Below are 16,681 nucleotides of genomic sequence, written 5' to 3'. Positions count from 1 at the left end.
GCTGTCAGTCTGAAACTGGTGAAGTTAATTCTTTCCTGAGTCCCATATGTCACTGCTTAACTTTTGGTTATTTTAATCCAAACTATGATGCCATATCTGTGTTGTAATAAAATATCTTTAGCTTCCCTAAACAATGGGAAACCTGCATGAGATGGACAAAGGGGCACAACTTGGAATCCAAGGCCAGAACTGGAACACAGTATTATGAAAAATCTGGGCCATCAAATCTTAATCCTTCTTACTAGATGCATCTGGCTCCATCTTAAAATAAATGAATATGCTCTCTCTGAGGATCTTTTCCAGACCCTCACTCCTTTGATGTGTAGATGCTTCTTTTATTTATGGACAGCTCATGTGTACTTGTGGTGTCAACATGCTGAACTTTCACACAGCCTTTTTCCTGACTGCGTTCTGTTCTCTGTTATGTTTCTAGGAAACAAACTTATTTTCATCCTATCCTTCCCTCTCCTCCAAAAGTTTTAATTCTTTTGAGAATACTAAGGCAAGAGCATTTTGGTCTCATCTTTCTTTTAATTGCTCTAGCTCTTCTGTTTCCTTGCTCCAGTAAAGTTGTACGTATTAGTGATGATAAATGTATGGAATATTCCAGATAAAGCTTCGTCTTTTGAGAATCTCATGTTTAAAATTCAGCCAGTGTGACATGGAATTGATTTTTTCCTTATTTTCAGAGAGATTAAACCAAACATCAGTGGATATTTCGCAAATAAAAGGTCTGCTTTTTGCAAACACTGATGCTTAAGTTGGCATACATAAAGGTATCCTTTGTTGTCAGTCAAAATTATTTCCGCTCCTTAAAACAAGGCATATTTTTAAGTCTTTGCTTGGAATGTCTTGGTTCTGGTATCTGGTATCTTCAGCAAGTTGTATATATAAACAGCTATTAATGCTTTCTAGCCTGAAATTATGGATCTGGATTTCTCTCAAAAACCATGCTTCCAATTCTGTTTTGAAGTAGTTTGAGAGGAGAGTCAGTCCAAGTATATCAGCTGATAACACAGTCCTAATGGTATGTAAGCTAGAATTTGAATAACATGTTGTATTTTTCTCCTAATTGTTTTATGGTCATAACAGGATAGTTTCAAAATATATTAACAGGTCAGGTCCCTGTTATTATGCTTGCCTCACAGATGTTGTCTGTCGGTTAGTGTCCATCTCAAGAGGGATTTTATAAAAGAAGAGAGAATCTCACACTAGTTAGATGAATGATGGAATTTCTCAGTGTAATATCTGTACATATATAAAACTCTAACCAGAACCCTATGTAACTGTTAAAGCAGAATGGCCTAAAAGAGGCTGATGAGTCTGATCTATGGAAAGCTTAGAATGAGTTAACTCATGACATATAAAAAGGGCAAAATTTAACGGTTTGACAATGGGCAATTCAGTCTGTTCAGAAAGGGATTTGATTCCTGGTTTTAATTATTACTCTTCTTCCTTTCTAGATACCAGTGCCAGGAGAACTCCCAAAGTAGACTGACAAATGGAATGGTAAAAAGGAGGTGCTGGACTTACAGAAAGTAGCTTTATCAAATGTAGATAAAGTTAAAAAATGTGAATGGAGCAGTGCCAGTCACACGTTGAGAGTTAAGCTAGTCTTTTATATTTCCTGAGGCAAATCTGATGCAGAATAGTTTGGAAACTAAAGCTGCTGCTGGAAATGATTTAAGAGTCAAATAATTAATGTCCTTGGAAACTCAAATGCTGTCTCTTTGCCTAATACGCCTATTGGACATGGCAGTACACAGCATCTTGTACAAGACTTCACTGGAAAACAGTGATATTTTGTCTGTGAATTTTACCTGCTCTGTCTAGACATGCTGATTGTTTCCTTTTCTCTGAGGTGTTTTTGGCTACTGGTGTTGCAATGCAAACAATCATTAATACTTACATACCCCATGAACCAAAGGCAGTAGTTGCATTATAGCAGATGCTCACAAAAACTAGAAAAGCCTGACTGAAGTTCATGCACCTACGTCATTTACTGAGACTTACTAGCTAAGGAAGAATATTTTTATCTGGAATGAAATTTAAGGCCCCTTCATGCCTTATTTATTATTTCCTTGAAGAGCATTGCTGACTTAGAAGGCAAGCCTTCTTTAGAAGGCAAGCTTTTCTGTTAAGCCTTTGATGTTTTTTTGGATCAATAGCTCTTTCAAGAGCTTACTCAAAACCTAGTCAAATATGTCTTAGTTTGGTAACTCACTTTCCACAAATATGGATTTAATTCATATGCAAATGAATTAATATTTTCATGTTTATCTACTTATAATGTATTCTAGCAAAGGGAAAGACTAGCACCTCAGCTTGGATAGGTTAGCAAGCCTCTGCTGGTTCAACCTTTTGTGATGCTGTTGGAGGATATGATCTGTCAACTGCAGAAAATCATGAAGAACAGATTGGTACACACATACAGTAAGTGCAGCTTCTCAGAGGAGCATAAGGACAACAGTTTTCACTGGTGAGCATTCTGTTTAGCAAACACCAAGAGAATGCAATATTTATGTAAGGGAATTTTGAAGAATTAGGCAGAAAATTAATTGCTAGTATAGCATCAAACTCAAGTGATTCATTTTTGTTTCATTTATGTATTTCTGTATGCAGTATGTATTATGCACTGACAAACTATTTAGATTTTCTTGCAATGTAAGATATTAATTGCATACATTATTAATTTTCTCCTAATTAATTTGCAATACTCAACTGCTTTTAGAAGATGTTGCCATCCCTACTTTAAAGGAGTATCTGGGGACCATGTTATTTTCCATTGTACAATTTTGTTTTGGTGGCTTAACATACCATCCTGTTCCCCTTCAGACTTCTTATCATAGTGCCTTCCATGTTGTTCCATCCTAAAAATAAAAAATTTAAAATCCTAATCCGAATTATATCTGATAGACAGCACTTACAGGTTTTTACCCATGTAATGGACTGAGGTCACATGAGGAAAAGTGGAAAGCTGCGCTCTGTTTCTGCCTCTCTGGTCTCTTTCTGCTTTCTGCTTTCCCTGGTTGGTTTTAGGACATACAGTTCATTGTGTGTTGGAATAATTTTGGTCTCCTACCAGTCCTTGTTCAGTACAAGTTAAACCTATGAAAGTTATATCAGCACCCAAAGAATAGGTGTAGCACAGCTACTTCGTTCCATCATAATGGGAAGTAAATTTACCTAGTCAACTAACTTAGTATCTGTGTTATGAGAGGATTCATTGTTCAGGCAGAGCAGCGTGACCATAACACATCAAATAGCTGGCAAAAGAGATTATGCAACTGTTCATCAGGAAGGCAAAGAGAGGGAATATACTCTAGGGGTATGTTCTTCTGAGTGTGAAGTTTTAACAGGTTTTGTTGTAACTTTTTACAGGCCAACACCCTGCACCATCCTGAGCCGAAATGAGTTGGGTCCTTCCCTCCTTAAATCTGTGTCCCGAGGCAGTCTCATTAACACTTGATTTCAACTGTTACTTGATCTCTTTTTAGAGGATAGTTCACAAATTATAAGATTAATTTTTCATGTCTGAAATATTGACCACAAAACAAAAAATCAGGGAAAGAGAAATTTAGCTGATCAGTGAAAAAGACATATCAGCCTGCAGGAGCACAGTCTGACACTTCGGTTCTTCAAATAAACAGGAGCAAAAGCTCTGTGATAGCCAAGCATGAGGTTCCTTTCCCAGCAATGAAAGAACAAAGTAACCCAGACCTTCCTTATTTCCTTTATTTGAATACTAATCTTTCTTTAGTATTCAGAAGTCCACATGTGGAATGTTAATGCTCTGTTTGGAAATGGTTATTCTGGTGTACGTGTGATGCTACATTTTTTTTTTTAAGACACTAACTTTGAAAAACAGGACTTAGTGAAAGTTTAGATGCTTTGCAGTGTGTGTGCTGGGTAAACGATTAATTTTGCTTCCACTAAATTGAAGGTTCAGCAAAAAGTTTAGGAATGGGTTCTGTGTCAGCGATGCTCACAGGCGATAGTCTGCTCCCTGTATTGTCTGTTACACATAAAATGGGATTTGGTTGTGGTACATTACAGCAAGACAGAACACCTTGTTGGGCTGGATCCACCACTTGAGGAAAAGAATGTTGTTACTGCTAAAGTTGTCTTCAAATGGGGGTTGGATTGTTTTTTTTCTTTGACATAGCCTAAGATGAGACAAGATTCTTTTACTCCTAGAAATTGAAGCGAACATCAGGGCCTGCCTTACCCTGTGTGTTTGTGTGATGCTCAGCTTTGAACAAAAAAAGCTCAGCTTCTTCCTTCCTTTTATATTTTGTCCTTGCTCATTAGAATACATTGATATGTAAATGAGCACTTTTCAATATCTACATTATTCTATCAGAAGCCAGATGTGCTATGAAGTGTTTTGCTTTTTTCTGTAGTCCCTACCTTCATTAATTCTCATCTATAGTACTACCTAAAATCTCTCTGAAGACAGTCTTATCAGTGATGCTTTCAAATATTACTTGATATCTTGCTAGAGAACTATTAGAAAACGACAAGATTAATTTTTCACATCTAAAATCTGTTGTCCTTAGTCACAGCCTTCTCTCTGCTGCTCCTCTGTCTGGAATGATAAAGTTTTTTCCAGCAAGACTCTGTAGAAATCGTTCTCTGTTGGAGTTTTATTCCTTCTTGAAAAACTGGTTCTGCCAAGCTCCTTTACCAAGATAGTCATGGTGGAAATAGTGGTTCTAGTCTACTTCAGCCTTCCCTGGAAGCCTTCTTTTGGACATTAGAAAGATCAGAAGATTGTCAGAATATTCAATTTTATGGAACTTTAAAGCCCATATTAGTTATTATGATAGGGTGTTTTACCACAGAATAACATGATTTGTATTAAGTTGATCCAGTTTCAGTTTAATTCAGTTATTTTGATTGCTATGAACCGTTAAAAGTACTTTAACTTCAGTCTAACCTGTGCTCAGTAAATAAATTCTAAAAGTAATATATTTAAAATGTATTAATTAAGAAAATAATGTCATCAATCAATCATTCCTTTATAAGGCAAAGTAATAAATACTACTAGCTCTAGTAGAATATTCAGATACAAAGTCTACAATACTGGTGGCATGTGTTACTTTTATTTTTCTTTGTTTTTTTTCTTGCATGTCAAATATGTGCTTACTAGTAGTTGGGGACCTCAATTTGTATCGGTTAGACTAGTCTGCCACTTCTGTCTTACAGCTACATGTATGCAGGCATGTTATTTTTAGGTGATTTTGTGCTTAAATCAGATCTGGTGCCTATTTCATTTATGATCGCTTTTGGGGATCTTTTTTTCAGCAGCAGCAGTCATTCTGTAGTACTGGTGCTGGTATTTAGCAAAGAGATACGAGCAGCGTTTCCTCTGAACACATAAAAGCGCCTGTCCTCTAAGTAGACACTAATACTAAATTCTCGAACTAAATTTAACTAGTTTCTCTGACAGAGCTCTAAATGTGGTCCATTTATTTACATCTTGAAATACATTGATGCATGTCTGTTCACCTAAGTTTCAATACTGGGTTTGGGGGTTTTATTGAGGGGGGATTGGTTTTTATTCCATGTAATTAAAAAATTATACTACTTAATTTTCAACAGCATTCCATGAAATATGACTGCTGTGAGAACAAAACTGCACTCCTTCAAAACAGTGATGCATATAAAGCAGCTTTATTTCCTTCAGTGGAATTAATTAAGTTCTTAATTATACATGCGTTCAAGGGCTTGACGCGAAGAGGGCACAAATCATACTGGCATTGTAGAATCTTGAATGAAGGGTTTTCATTTGTTCCAGTCTTTTTTTCTCTTCTCCTGAAGTTTTCTGTGAGAACTGGCAGTGATCTCTGATGGATGTGGATGTACATCCCTTACCATGACCACAGTTGCTAAGAACAGATTATAGTGATTATTCAGGATTATAGACTGAAGTGGTAACATGAATAGAAATTCACATCACATGTCTGACATTTAGGAAGTGGTGCAGATCATTAGAAAGTACATCCAGATCACAAAACACACCATTTACCACACAGACAGTGTAGTTCCTGGTACTGCACAGGGAACTGACGGTGTCATCCATAGTTAAGCTTTACTGACACTTCCAGTTGCCAGGCCCTTTTCATTTGCTTTATTGTAGTTCAGTCCTAAAGCTGATATTTTTAACTTGAGATGAGTTGCCTGAAGCTGACATTTTGGGGGAGTTTAAGATGAAACATTTCAGGCCTACCTGAGAGCAATGTTGGCATAAAACTGACTCTTTCTTCCTAAAATAAAGTTGTTCTGGCCGTTCTATTTGCATCAGCCCCACATTTAGGAACAAAGATTAAAAATGAATTAAAAGCCTCTGAAAAGTCTGCTCAGCATCCTTTGACATGGGTTGCTGAAAGCTGTTTCCATGAATGAGTCTGCATGGTGCTTCAGTGGTACAGCAAGAAAATTGAGAAGCTAGTGAGAACTCTTCTCTAAAACTGCATGAATGGATCCTTAGTTCATGCAGGCCTGATCCTTCATTTGTGCTTCCTGGGGTCAGATTCATTTTCATACAGCCAGTGCAGTGGCACACTAGCAGGCTGTGTGCGAGTGACTTCACTTCCACAACAAAAATCTGGAAATCAGAGAATAATAATGTTTACTATTTAATTAATTTTTAGAATAATTGTCTTGAAGATCCAGCAAATGCGAGTTAGCATTTTCTGCCTTTACATCATTTTAAGTCATATATAGATATATTTTTCATATGTTTAATTCCTTTGCATAAATACCACATTGCTTCCTACATGTAGTATTCCAACTTGTAATGCAATTCATCCAATATGATGATAATAACTATCATACACGGAAGCTTGTCTTCAGCTGAGACAGCTATTGCCTTGCCATAAAAAGAACTCTCTCATTTTTCTTGTCATTTTCTTTTTAACATGAAGTATGTCATTGAGGTCTGTCCAAGAGAAAAACAGAGCTGTTGCCGTAGAATTGGAAAAAGGGCTGTTCAGCAGTTTTTACATCTTTGAAAAAATCAAAGATGTAAAAAGATGGTAAAAATAAAAAAATGGTAAAAATCAAAGATGGTCTAGAGGACTTAGCAGGCAATTGAGACATAGGCAGCAAATCTGCTGTAAAGTGCTTCAAAAGGTATTTCCAACAACCATGGCATAAATAAGCTACAGTGAGGATTTTACTTAGAAATAAAGATTGAGGGTTTTGTTTTCCGTAATTTAATTTTTTTTATACATATATTTGGGTGGGGTTTTTTGGGAAGGGGGGGTGGGGGGTGGTTTGGGGTTTTTTTGGGGGGGGGGTTTGCAATGGCAATTGGACAAAGATCTGTAATATTTGTCTGTTTGATTCTGTCTGATCTTGTTACCCCTGGGGGAAAGAGGTTGCGAGAGATGCGAAATTCTGATTGGAAATTTATTGAGCGCTCTGTGAACGAAGGTACTGCACAAGCTAAGGGGAGGACAAAAGCGGAGGACAAAGGCCTTTTTTCTTGATCTTGACCTTGAGTAGTCCTTTGTACAAGAATGTGGGAGTATGTGGGTTTTTTTCCTTTTATTTTCTTTCTCTTTTTTTTAAGGCTGGAAAGTGAGAACATTTGCACACTGACCTGAACAAATGTGTAGAAAATGCCTTGCGTTGAGAGGTATTACGGATAAGTTTGGTTTGTGAAATGTCAGTGTGGGTGGATGTGAGATGATTGAAAGGAGGTATGTCATGAATTCTTTAAAGATAAACTTGCCCCAAACTCCACAACCTTTGGGAGAGTTGTTCATAGATGGTATGAATAATTATCCTTGGAATTGGTGTCTGTGGTATGTCCTAGTATCATAGTTCTGCAAGCTCAAGAGAGAGATGAATGCCCAGTTTGTCTTGGAGAGTCATTTCTTTGTGAAGTATTGATGTGCTATTGAACTTTGGAGTTCTGTCATTCCTGCAGGTGGTTCTTGATCTAACAGAAAGGAAATATTACTATATTTGTAGACTTAAATTCTATTTGAAATGTTATTTTAATAGAGATTGAGCCATAGTGGTAGATCAGAAGTAGGAAAATGAAGGAATCTGCATTTCTAAGACTATTGTCAAGAAAGCAGAGAGATTCTGCACAAGGGAAAACCTTTCACTAAACAGGTATGAGAAATACGTGGTCTGTCCTTTCAGGCACATTGAAAGCGCTGCCCAAATTAAGTGAGAGGGTTGAGCTGACTTCCATCTGTCTTGTGCTATATACCCTCTGCTCAGTGTGAGTTTTCATCGTTGGTGAACCAATGTGTATCTCTCTCTGGAGTTCTGCGTAGACCTAACAGCCAGCAGAACATAAGCATTTATGGACATTCCAGGGGACAAACATGGAGAAATGCTGTCTGTCAAATGATGACCGTGATGGTTCTATAGTGTGAAAATGAGCACAGGGGAAAGAGATGCTGTGGAGATGAGGAATGGAAGTCTGCTGAGAAGCCTGCTGGAGGACTGTGCAGTGCTTATGGCACTATGAGAACAGTGTTACAGGGAAGAGGAAGCCAAACCTAGCACAGTCCCATCCAAGCTGCTGTTCAGGAGTAGACCCTGAAATGAATCTTTATCTCTGCTTTAGCCTAGGATAACTAACTGAAACAACCCAAAAGAGAAATGGGGAACAAGCTGAAAATTAAGAGGAGAGAATACTTCATACCGAACACATATTAAAATCAGGTTCAGGAAAACCTGAATTTTGTACCAGTATAATATTCCAGAGCAAGTTTAAAATGGCATCTGGGAGCAGTATCTGTGATAGTGAGTTAATTTTCAGTTATCATGATGTATTGCATATTTTTGTCAGCTTGGCATCACTATGGAAATATGACTTTCAGAAGGAACCAAAAATACTTGCTCTTTTAGTGAGTAACAATTTGAGACATAACTATATATAGGACAAACAGCTCCTTTAAAAAAGTCCTAGGAGATAGTATATGCCAGAAAGGAGATCAGAGTTAATTTTCAATTCACTAGCTATGGGATCAGTTAAGGACCTGAGTTAAAACATGGCTTTAACAGTTACCAGATTATTTTATTTTCAAAGACAGAGTATGCTAGTGTAAGGTATAACACTATATATTAAGAAGGTAGGTATGCTTCAGCATGATAGAGATCAGTGACTTAAGGAGCCATTAGGAGGAATAAATATATTTGTGGACTTCGTATAGGCCTCAGGGTCGGCGTTTTAGTACTGGCTGGCTGAGTCCTCCGGGTTTCTATAGAAACCTTTTGTATGAGACTTTAAATAGAGGCTCTGCATGTACCCAGAAAGTAAGAATTCTCTGGTGGTTTTGGTTACAAGCTTCTTCTTTTGGCCAAAAGTCAAGTCTGATAATACTGAAAAGATCAGAGATGCTCTGGAAGGGAACATGCTATACAGATAAGAAACACCTGTATTATTTAGATCTTTTTGTAATCTTACAGTTTAGCTTGTGCTTTATATAAATAAGCTGTCTGATGCATATACTGCTCCCAAAAGTTTCTTAGAGCATGAACATTAGCTATTTTGTCTTTTTTAGAAAGCAGAACCATTTCTTATAGTACTGAATGTTCCTGAGTAAATGTCTCCTATAAAAAAATAATCATTATTGGTAGAATTATGCTTAGAGACCATGAAGCAAATTCTGCCATCACCTGGGAGGATAAGACACACAGTGAAGATGGATGCTTGTGCCTGCTCATCATCTCTTGCCAAAAAATGGTGTGTCTGTTCAGAGTTCATTTTGTATAGCAATTTGCCCAGAAGAATGTAACTGTGCTAGAGCACAAGCAACCTGCCCAAATCAGCTCATTCTAAAAAAAATTAAATAAATGATAATACTGTCATGGTTCTTTGATCCGAGCCAGTTTTCCTTCTTTAAGTCTTTCCACCTGAGTAAGTTCAGTCCTCTTCAGTTCAACAAAATATTTCATCTCAGAAATAGCTAAGTGTCATCCACAATTCTGTTCCTGGGATGTGTTTTGTTTGGATGGTCCATTTTCCAAGCAGCAGCTGAGGACAGCTTTTTTTCCTCTTGATATGCTAACTTTGCTAAAAAGTTCAGGTTTTTTAATTCTCCTTCCTGCCCCCGCCCCGACACTTCGATGTTTTGCTTTAAAAAAAGACAAAAAAGACCCAAACTTCTGTGCTCTAATGGCTACTGTACATTTTCATTGTTTTCAGGAAAAAAAAATGCATCCAAGCTTCTGTTGAGAAACAGTCAGGACAGACAAAGAGACAGTGAAAAGTGATTAGTTGTGGTTCACTAACTCTACACTAGCTTTTGGCTGCACAACCATGTCTTCTAGAAATTTGTTTTGAAAGGACTAGTTCTTTATTATCTGAACTATTCATTTTCCTGTTATTTTGTATAAATTGTGAAATCATATTTCTGTTTTTTTCCCTGGGGTAAATCCTGTGTCTATTTGAGTGGTGGGTAAAATGCGTAATAACTGGACTGGGATTTAAAAGGAATTCATCCTATTAGATGTCTTATAAAGTTAACCCAGGCTCTTCAGTCACTTTGGTTTTGTTCTTTCAGAAAACCCAACTTGTTCCAACAGGTGATTTACATTTTCATGCTTGGGAAGTCTTTAGGGGTTGAGTATGAAGAGTGGATGTTGGACTTGGAGCTGGGAACTTCATGTACTACTGCAAGGTAAGACTTGATGTAAGGAAAATGTATCTTGTTAAAATACAGATAAACTGGTTGTAGATGAAAGGACCATGACAATGCCAAAGACAGGTGCAAGTTAATTTGGATGAAAGTTCAACAGCATGTTGTGAGAGAGGATAGAAGAGTAATAGCACTGTGTTGAATTATACTAGGTAATTTGTTATGCCATCTTACATTCACAATGTTTTTCAGCTCTATGGTTTAGATGGCTCTATCACTTATATGACTGTACTTTGTTTTTCAGATGCATCTCGGTAAGATTAATATGGCATTTGTCAAATTTTTCATATATTGTTTGATGAGACTTTCTCTTGTTCTTTGCGTAAGTTGAACACTGATCAGGTAGAAGAACGCGTGCTTGAACTGGAAAGCCTGAAGTGCTGAAATCCCACAAAGACGCATTAACCCTGAGCACCTCAAATAGGGTATGAATGGCCCAGATTTTACAAAAGGAGTTGAGCATGGTTCATAAGAAAGCCTGGGTCAACAGTTCTGATCATGGTTCTGATAGCTTCTCAGCTAGCATGGTAATCACTTCCCAGAAAACCAACTTTCCTTTGGTTAAGTCCCATCAGGTATATTTTAGATTAATCCATTGAATTAAGTTCAGTATTCAGAAAAAAACCCTTAACAGCTATAGTTACTTTCAGCTCCTCTGGATTTAGTTAATATGGGGAGGATGGTGGGTTTTAGTTTACATGTTCTTATTCAACACTACAAGTTTTGTCTATGTAAAGGCTTAGAATTTTTGAAAGTTACATATAGGAAGTGAAAATCTCAATAATTTATGTTCTGCTTGACCTTCAGGATGCATCTTTGCAGTGCCTGGCAAAAGTGGCAAGCTTGGAAACGGCATTTGCCAGCTCTAAAACCAATGTTTGTCTATGATGCAGAAGAACATGTGATTTTGATAAGAAGGTCTACAGTCCAGTCCCCCCCCCGGAGTTCTAAGAATGTGTCTGTCATTCACAGTTCCTTACTAGAAAGTGTTATTTTCCCAGTGAACTATAATTGAGTTATGAAGCAGTTCTTTGCAGAATCAGAGCACATCACAGCACAGCCAGACAATCACAAGACTTCCAGACATGTCAAACATCAGCCTGTCAGCCAGGGCTTCGCAAATAAGAAATCTTATGTCTTGAAGGAGATTTTTCATTACTGTTCTCTCCACCTAGAGTCAAATTCCAGGATGCTTCCGGCATCTTTTATGACACAGGTCAACCTTCTGCATTCACTAGAGACAGTAGATTGGATATGACTCAAAGCATCATGTATTCCTCCTAAAAATGGCATCGATAGTTCACCTAAGGACAATATGAACCAAAGGTTTCAAGTCAGTTAGCTTTACAGTACTGACATTTTTCCTTTTGCTGTAGAATTTCTTTCAATATCGTTTTTTCAGTCTTTATTATTATTATTTTTTAAACTTACTGCCTATTTGTTACCTACTGACTTGTCATCTCTTGAGGTGATTCAGAATAGTGTTTGTGCTAGATTTAGTGCTGGTTGCCTTGTGGTATATAATACTGAGTAATTCATAGAAAGCATAATTTTATCAGTGTGACCTTAATAACTTTGACCACCAGGCAAAAGATGTGCATGAAAACAGTTATAGAACTAATTTTTCAGTAGATCATTTTGTTAACTGTATCTTATTAGCATTTACTTTTTAAAAAAGGCAAAATAAGTTTCTTTCAAAGCATACTTAAAATTCTGTTATAAACTCCTTTATTAGCAGTACTTTCAGGTTATATAATTATTTTTCAAAATGGATGCTATCTATTCACCTTCCTAGTGATTCATAATGCCAAACCATACCAAAAAGCTGAAAACTCAACTACATATCTGGTAAGCATCAAAAGGATTATGTTGCAAACATTCAGGTGTTGCACATGCATGGCCAGTGGCAAATTTGCTGATGTAAACAGCAGGATAACGCACGAGTTTAGATCAAAGAGTCACAAAAATATATAAAATGCATAATAACTTCAATTAATGAGATCTCAGGCAAACTATGTATTATTTAAAAGTTGCATAACCAGATGGGCTATAATGAGCCATGCTTTTAATCAAATTAATGAGGCTACAGTTCAGCACTGCTCATGACTCAGAATAAAGTCTTCCCCTGCAGCACAACTTCCTAACAGCCCTTCATGCATCATTCATTAAACACAGGCCTGAACTACTATGTAAGGCATAAGGACATACAGGACAAGAGATTTTAGCCATATGCAGCTTTGGAAATCCCAGCTTTGTTTCAAGCCCTTTAAAAAAAGTTACTTAGAATACTGGTTGTAAATCACCTCTGTATATTCACCCAGCCTATGAAAATAGAGGGCTACTTCGCCAAGTTTATTTCTATGAACTATTAATCTGGTCACACAGTGAAATACTCTGAATATTCATTTGAAACATGACAATTTTGAAAATATTAATGTACAACTTTTTTTTTAAAAAAAGTTCAATATTGACAAAAAACTATGAAAACCGTCAGCAATCTAAGACAGCACCTACTCGTAGAAGACATACCTTTGTGAAACCTGCATGAAATAAACAACAGCGATATCATCATCAATAAGGAGAAAGCTTCTCCTGAAAAGGTTTGCAGAAGGAAGTAAATGATTCATGTTAAATTCAGATTTAATTCTTTTTGTGCTACCTTGTGGTTTCTCCTGATTCTAATAAGTAATTACCAAAGTAATCATAATCACCCCTACCACATGGCTAGACTTCCAGAGGGCACAATTCTAGTAGGGCAGGCTTCTAGCAGGAGGTAGAAAAGCTGAGCATGTGTCTTTAAGATCTCTCAGAACTATCACCAGAGTGCTGAAAACTAAGCTAGTGTTAGTGCTTCTCCAATAAACAGGCTGGTGTTAGATTGTGAACAACCAGTATTTCATATAAAATCATCCTGGATCACAAAGTGCCAGTGAGCTTTGAATCTAGAACCATATTTCCATCATGAAGCAAGTCACAGTCAATGGCATATGTTTGGTTTGTGCAACCTTTGTTTCATTTGCCAACCTAAATAGCTGTTTCTCTTCAAACTTAGCAAGACAACTTTGAAAATATCACTATGTTAACAGGCACTCCAACAATCTAGAGTTCACATTGTGTCTGACATTTGATGTACTGCCTCCAAAAGGCAGCATTCATGGGGATGGTAAGCAGCATTTACAACTTTGCGACATTATTCCCAAAAGTACTGCCTGACTCATGTTCATTTGAAAGAGTTTTCAGCTCTAGGGAAAATTACAGCATGTACTCTATTGTCATAAAGGACTTTGCTAACAATGTCGGTGTGCAGCCAAAGACACTTGTGTTTCTTAGAGAATATTACGGAAATACGACATCTTCTATACCAGAAGATTGAAAATTGTGTATGTGACATTTACACAGACCTCTAACACACCATGGTCTTCACAAGTATGCAGGTATGAAAAATGGCACAATTTATAAGAAGAAACTAGTAGATTTTTAAGGTGGTATAAAATATATGTTCTTGTTCATCATCTGCAAGCACAAACACAGGCTGAGAGGAGAATGAACTGGGAGCAGCCCTGGGGAGCAGGACTTACGGTATTGTTAAACACAAGTTCAACATGGCAGGGGGTTGGAACTGGGTGAGCTTTAAGGTCCCTTCCAACTCAAACCATTCAATGATCTGAGCATGAAATTTTACACTCTGATTTTTAATAGCATTGCAATGATATTAAAGTGATATTTATTTTAAATGTTTGTCATGTTGGGGTTTTTTTTCTTAAACTAGTGAAAACTTATGATATTTCAATGTGTCAGGTTACACTTGTTTAATCTTGAAGTATATAGATATTTCTTAAATGGGAAGGGAATACTCTTCACAGTGTCGCAATGCCAATTTGTAATTCTGTTGGTGGTTTTGTGTTGGTTGAGTAGTTCTTTTTGCTCTGGCAAAATACTTTCATTTTAGATATGTTCTGAACTTCAAATTACAAGTGTAGGAATCAGTCTTTCATTTCATTTACATCTCCTCTACCGTGTAATGGTAAATTTGTTTATTTATAAAAACAAGCAAATTCAACAAATCCCTAAATTTTCTCCATTTCAGTAATATTTGTCTGTTCAATGTTGTATTTGGCCCCTGGAACCCAAGATAACAGAATTCAAACATTAGACTGAATTATTCTGCATCCATACCTTGTTACACAATTTTTCTTTTCCCAGCAAGTGAAGAGGTATCTTTCTTGGTATGGAAATGCCTTTAAGTATTTGTGCCTTTCTCCCATCAACAACTACAAATGCAACAAGCCATCTTATTCTTTAGGGATTTGGAGAAATAAACATGGCAGACCATGATGCTTGTCACACTGCAAGCAGTGCTGTGTTCTGACTCGTAGTTCACTGTGCATCTGACTGTTTTCAGTGGGTTATTTTATAAAGTGTCACAGCAGGCCAGCATCTTGAAGCTTCCTTGAATTTTACAGAACATAACATGCATTTCAATGTACCGATCCTAATTCCACTGGAAGTCCACAGAGAGAGTTACCTTAAGGAAGAGTAAGACAGTAATAGTAACAATTCTTTCATCTCATTCAGTATCTTCCTATCACAGTGAATAAACTGAAATTTGTGGTTAAAATGACAAAGGAATGTACTATACTTTCACAGGTCAGTTTCTGTTGATGTCATTGAAACAACAGTAGTTTCCTCCATGGAAAAAGTACAGGAGTTCCCCCTCAGTTACAGGTAATAGATTCACCCGTGTTTGGTGTATGGATACCTTTATTCTTGGCTAGCAAGATTTTTTTTCTGTATGCATGTTAGAAGGGATTACCTCTGTTTTATCTCAGTAATTTTACTTGTCTCTCTGTCAGTGTCACCTTCAGGAAGGTAACAATTACTCTCTAATCACAAATTCTAATTGTACACTGTAATGATCGTAGATGGATAATGACAGCTGAACAGGGAACAGTGTGCAACTCAAAGGAAACAACATTTTGACTCTTGTGAGGAAAATAAATCAGTCATTCAGTATTTAATGTAGAATTTCTTAGAACTCAATTCTCCCTTTTCTATGGCAAACAAGGGAAGTGCTCTGAAATTTTCACCCTGTTCTTAGGGTTTTTTATTTCTGAATGAAAAAAAAAATAACCTGTGAGTGTCAGGCACTGCCTGTCACTGCACTGTGCTGTGTGGTGTAGTTACGGAGTTGTGGCTTCTTTTTTTTTCTTAACTAATATAAAATACATGGTGATGTTCTGTATTTTATTATGAATAATCTTTTCTGAATGGAACTTCATCCTAATTCAAGTGCCACTAAAATAAAGGTTAGCTTCTCTGACTGTATATAACTTTAGTGGAAAAGCTTTTATAAATTACTTTATTGTTTCACAGGCCCTGGAGAATGCTGCTGTGGATGGCAACGAGTGTGAGTCATCTGGCTATAGAGCTGGAAGTGTAATATTAAAGAAAATAAATAACAAGACTGAAAAGAGCATTAAATGAGGAAATGAGGCATGAATGCGTGAGACAGAGGTTATTCTACTGCATGCAAGTAGATACCACCTAATTACTTGGGAAGTAGCACTTAGTAAGTACAAGATCATGAATGAACTAGAAACAATCCAGGATGTGCCCAGATTCTCCAGTCTCGTAATTTCACTTCCAGCAACAGGTGGCTGCTGGTCTGCAGGACATGGGGAGAACATTTTGAAAATCCCAGTCTTGGAAGGAAATGCATTGTGATTTGTAGTGCTTCTATATTTATTATTATAATGAGGATTTTCATTGCCCATAACCATCTCATCATATTCAGTTTACAAAAATAATGCTTCTTTATTATTATAAAAAGGCAAAAAATAATAAAATCCCCCCATCATGCCCCTAGTTTAGGATTTTACTGTGCAAGCTTTCAACACACTAGAGCTGGAAACTGTAATGTCAATTTTGTTGCATGAAGAACTAAACTGAGAGCTACCAGCGCAAACAGAGCACTGCCTATTGCCCCTCACTTAGTAGAAGTTAAAGATCAG

The 16,681-nt window shown here is 36.9% G+C and overlaps 1 long non-coding RNA gene across 1 annotated transcript in view; it reads left to right on the top strand.

Annotated features, from left to right (window-relative positions):
• LOC133214004 (uncharacterized) overlaps positions 1 to 16,268 on the top strand; it is a 59,527-nt gene extending 43,259 nt beyond the window's left edge. The window contains exons 2-5 of the long non-coding RNA XR_009725955.1: positions 2,301 to 2,479; positions 7,580 to 7,709; positions 13,131 to 13,270; positions 16,044 to 16,268. This is a non-coding gene — a long non-coding RNA (uncharacterized LOC133214004). The remainder of the gene's footprint in view (positions 1 to 2,300; positions 2,480 to 7,579; positions 7,710 to 13,130; positions 13,271 to 16,043) is intronic.
• The last annotated feature ends 413 nt before the right edge of the window (positions 16,269 to 16,681 follow it).

This window comes from Neopsephotus bourkii, unplaced genomic scaffold (genome assembly GCF_033783945.1).
Source record: "Neopsephotus bourkii isolate Nb327-2 ecotype Australia unplaced genomic scaffold, CSIRO-AGI_Nbou_v1 NB_860, whole genome shotgun sequence".
NCBI classification, from domain to species: Eukaryota; Metazoa; Chordata; class Aves; order Psittaciformes; family Psittacidae; genus Neopsephotus; species Neopsephotus bourkii.
This window is presented reverse-complemented; position numbering and strand designations above follow the sequence as displayed.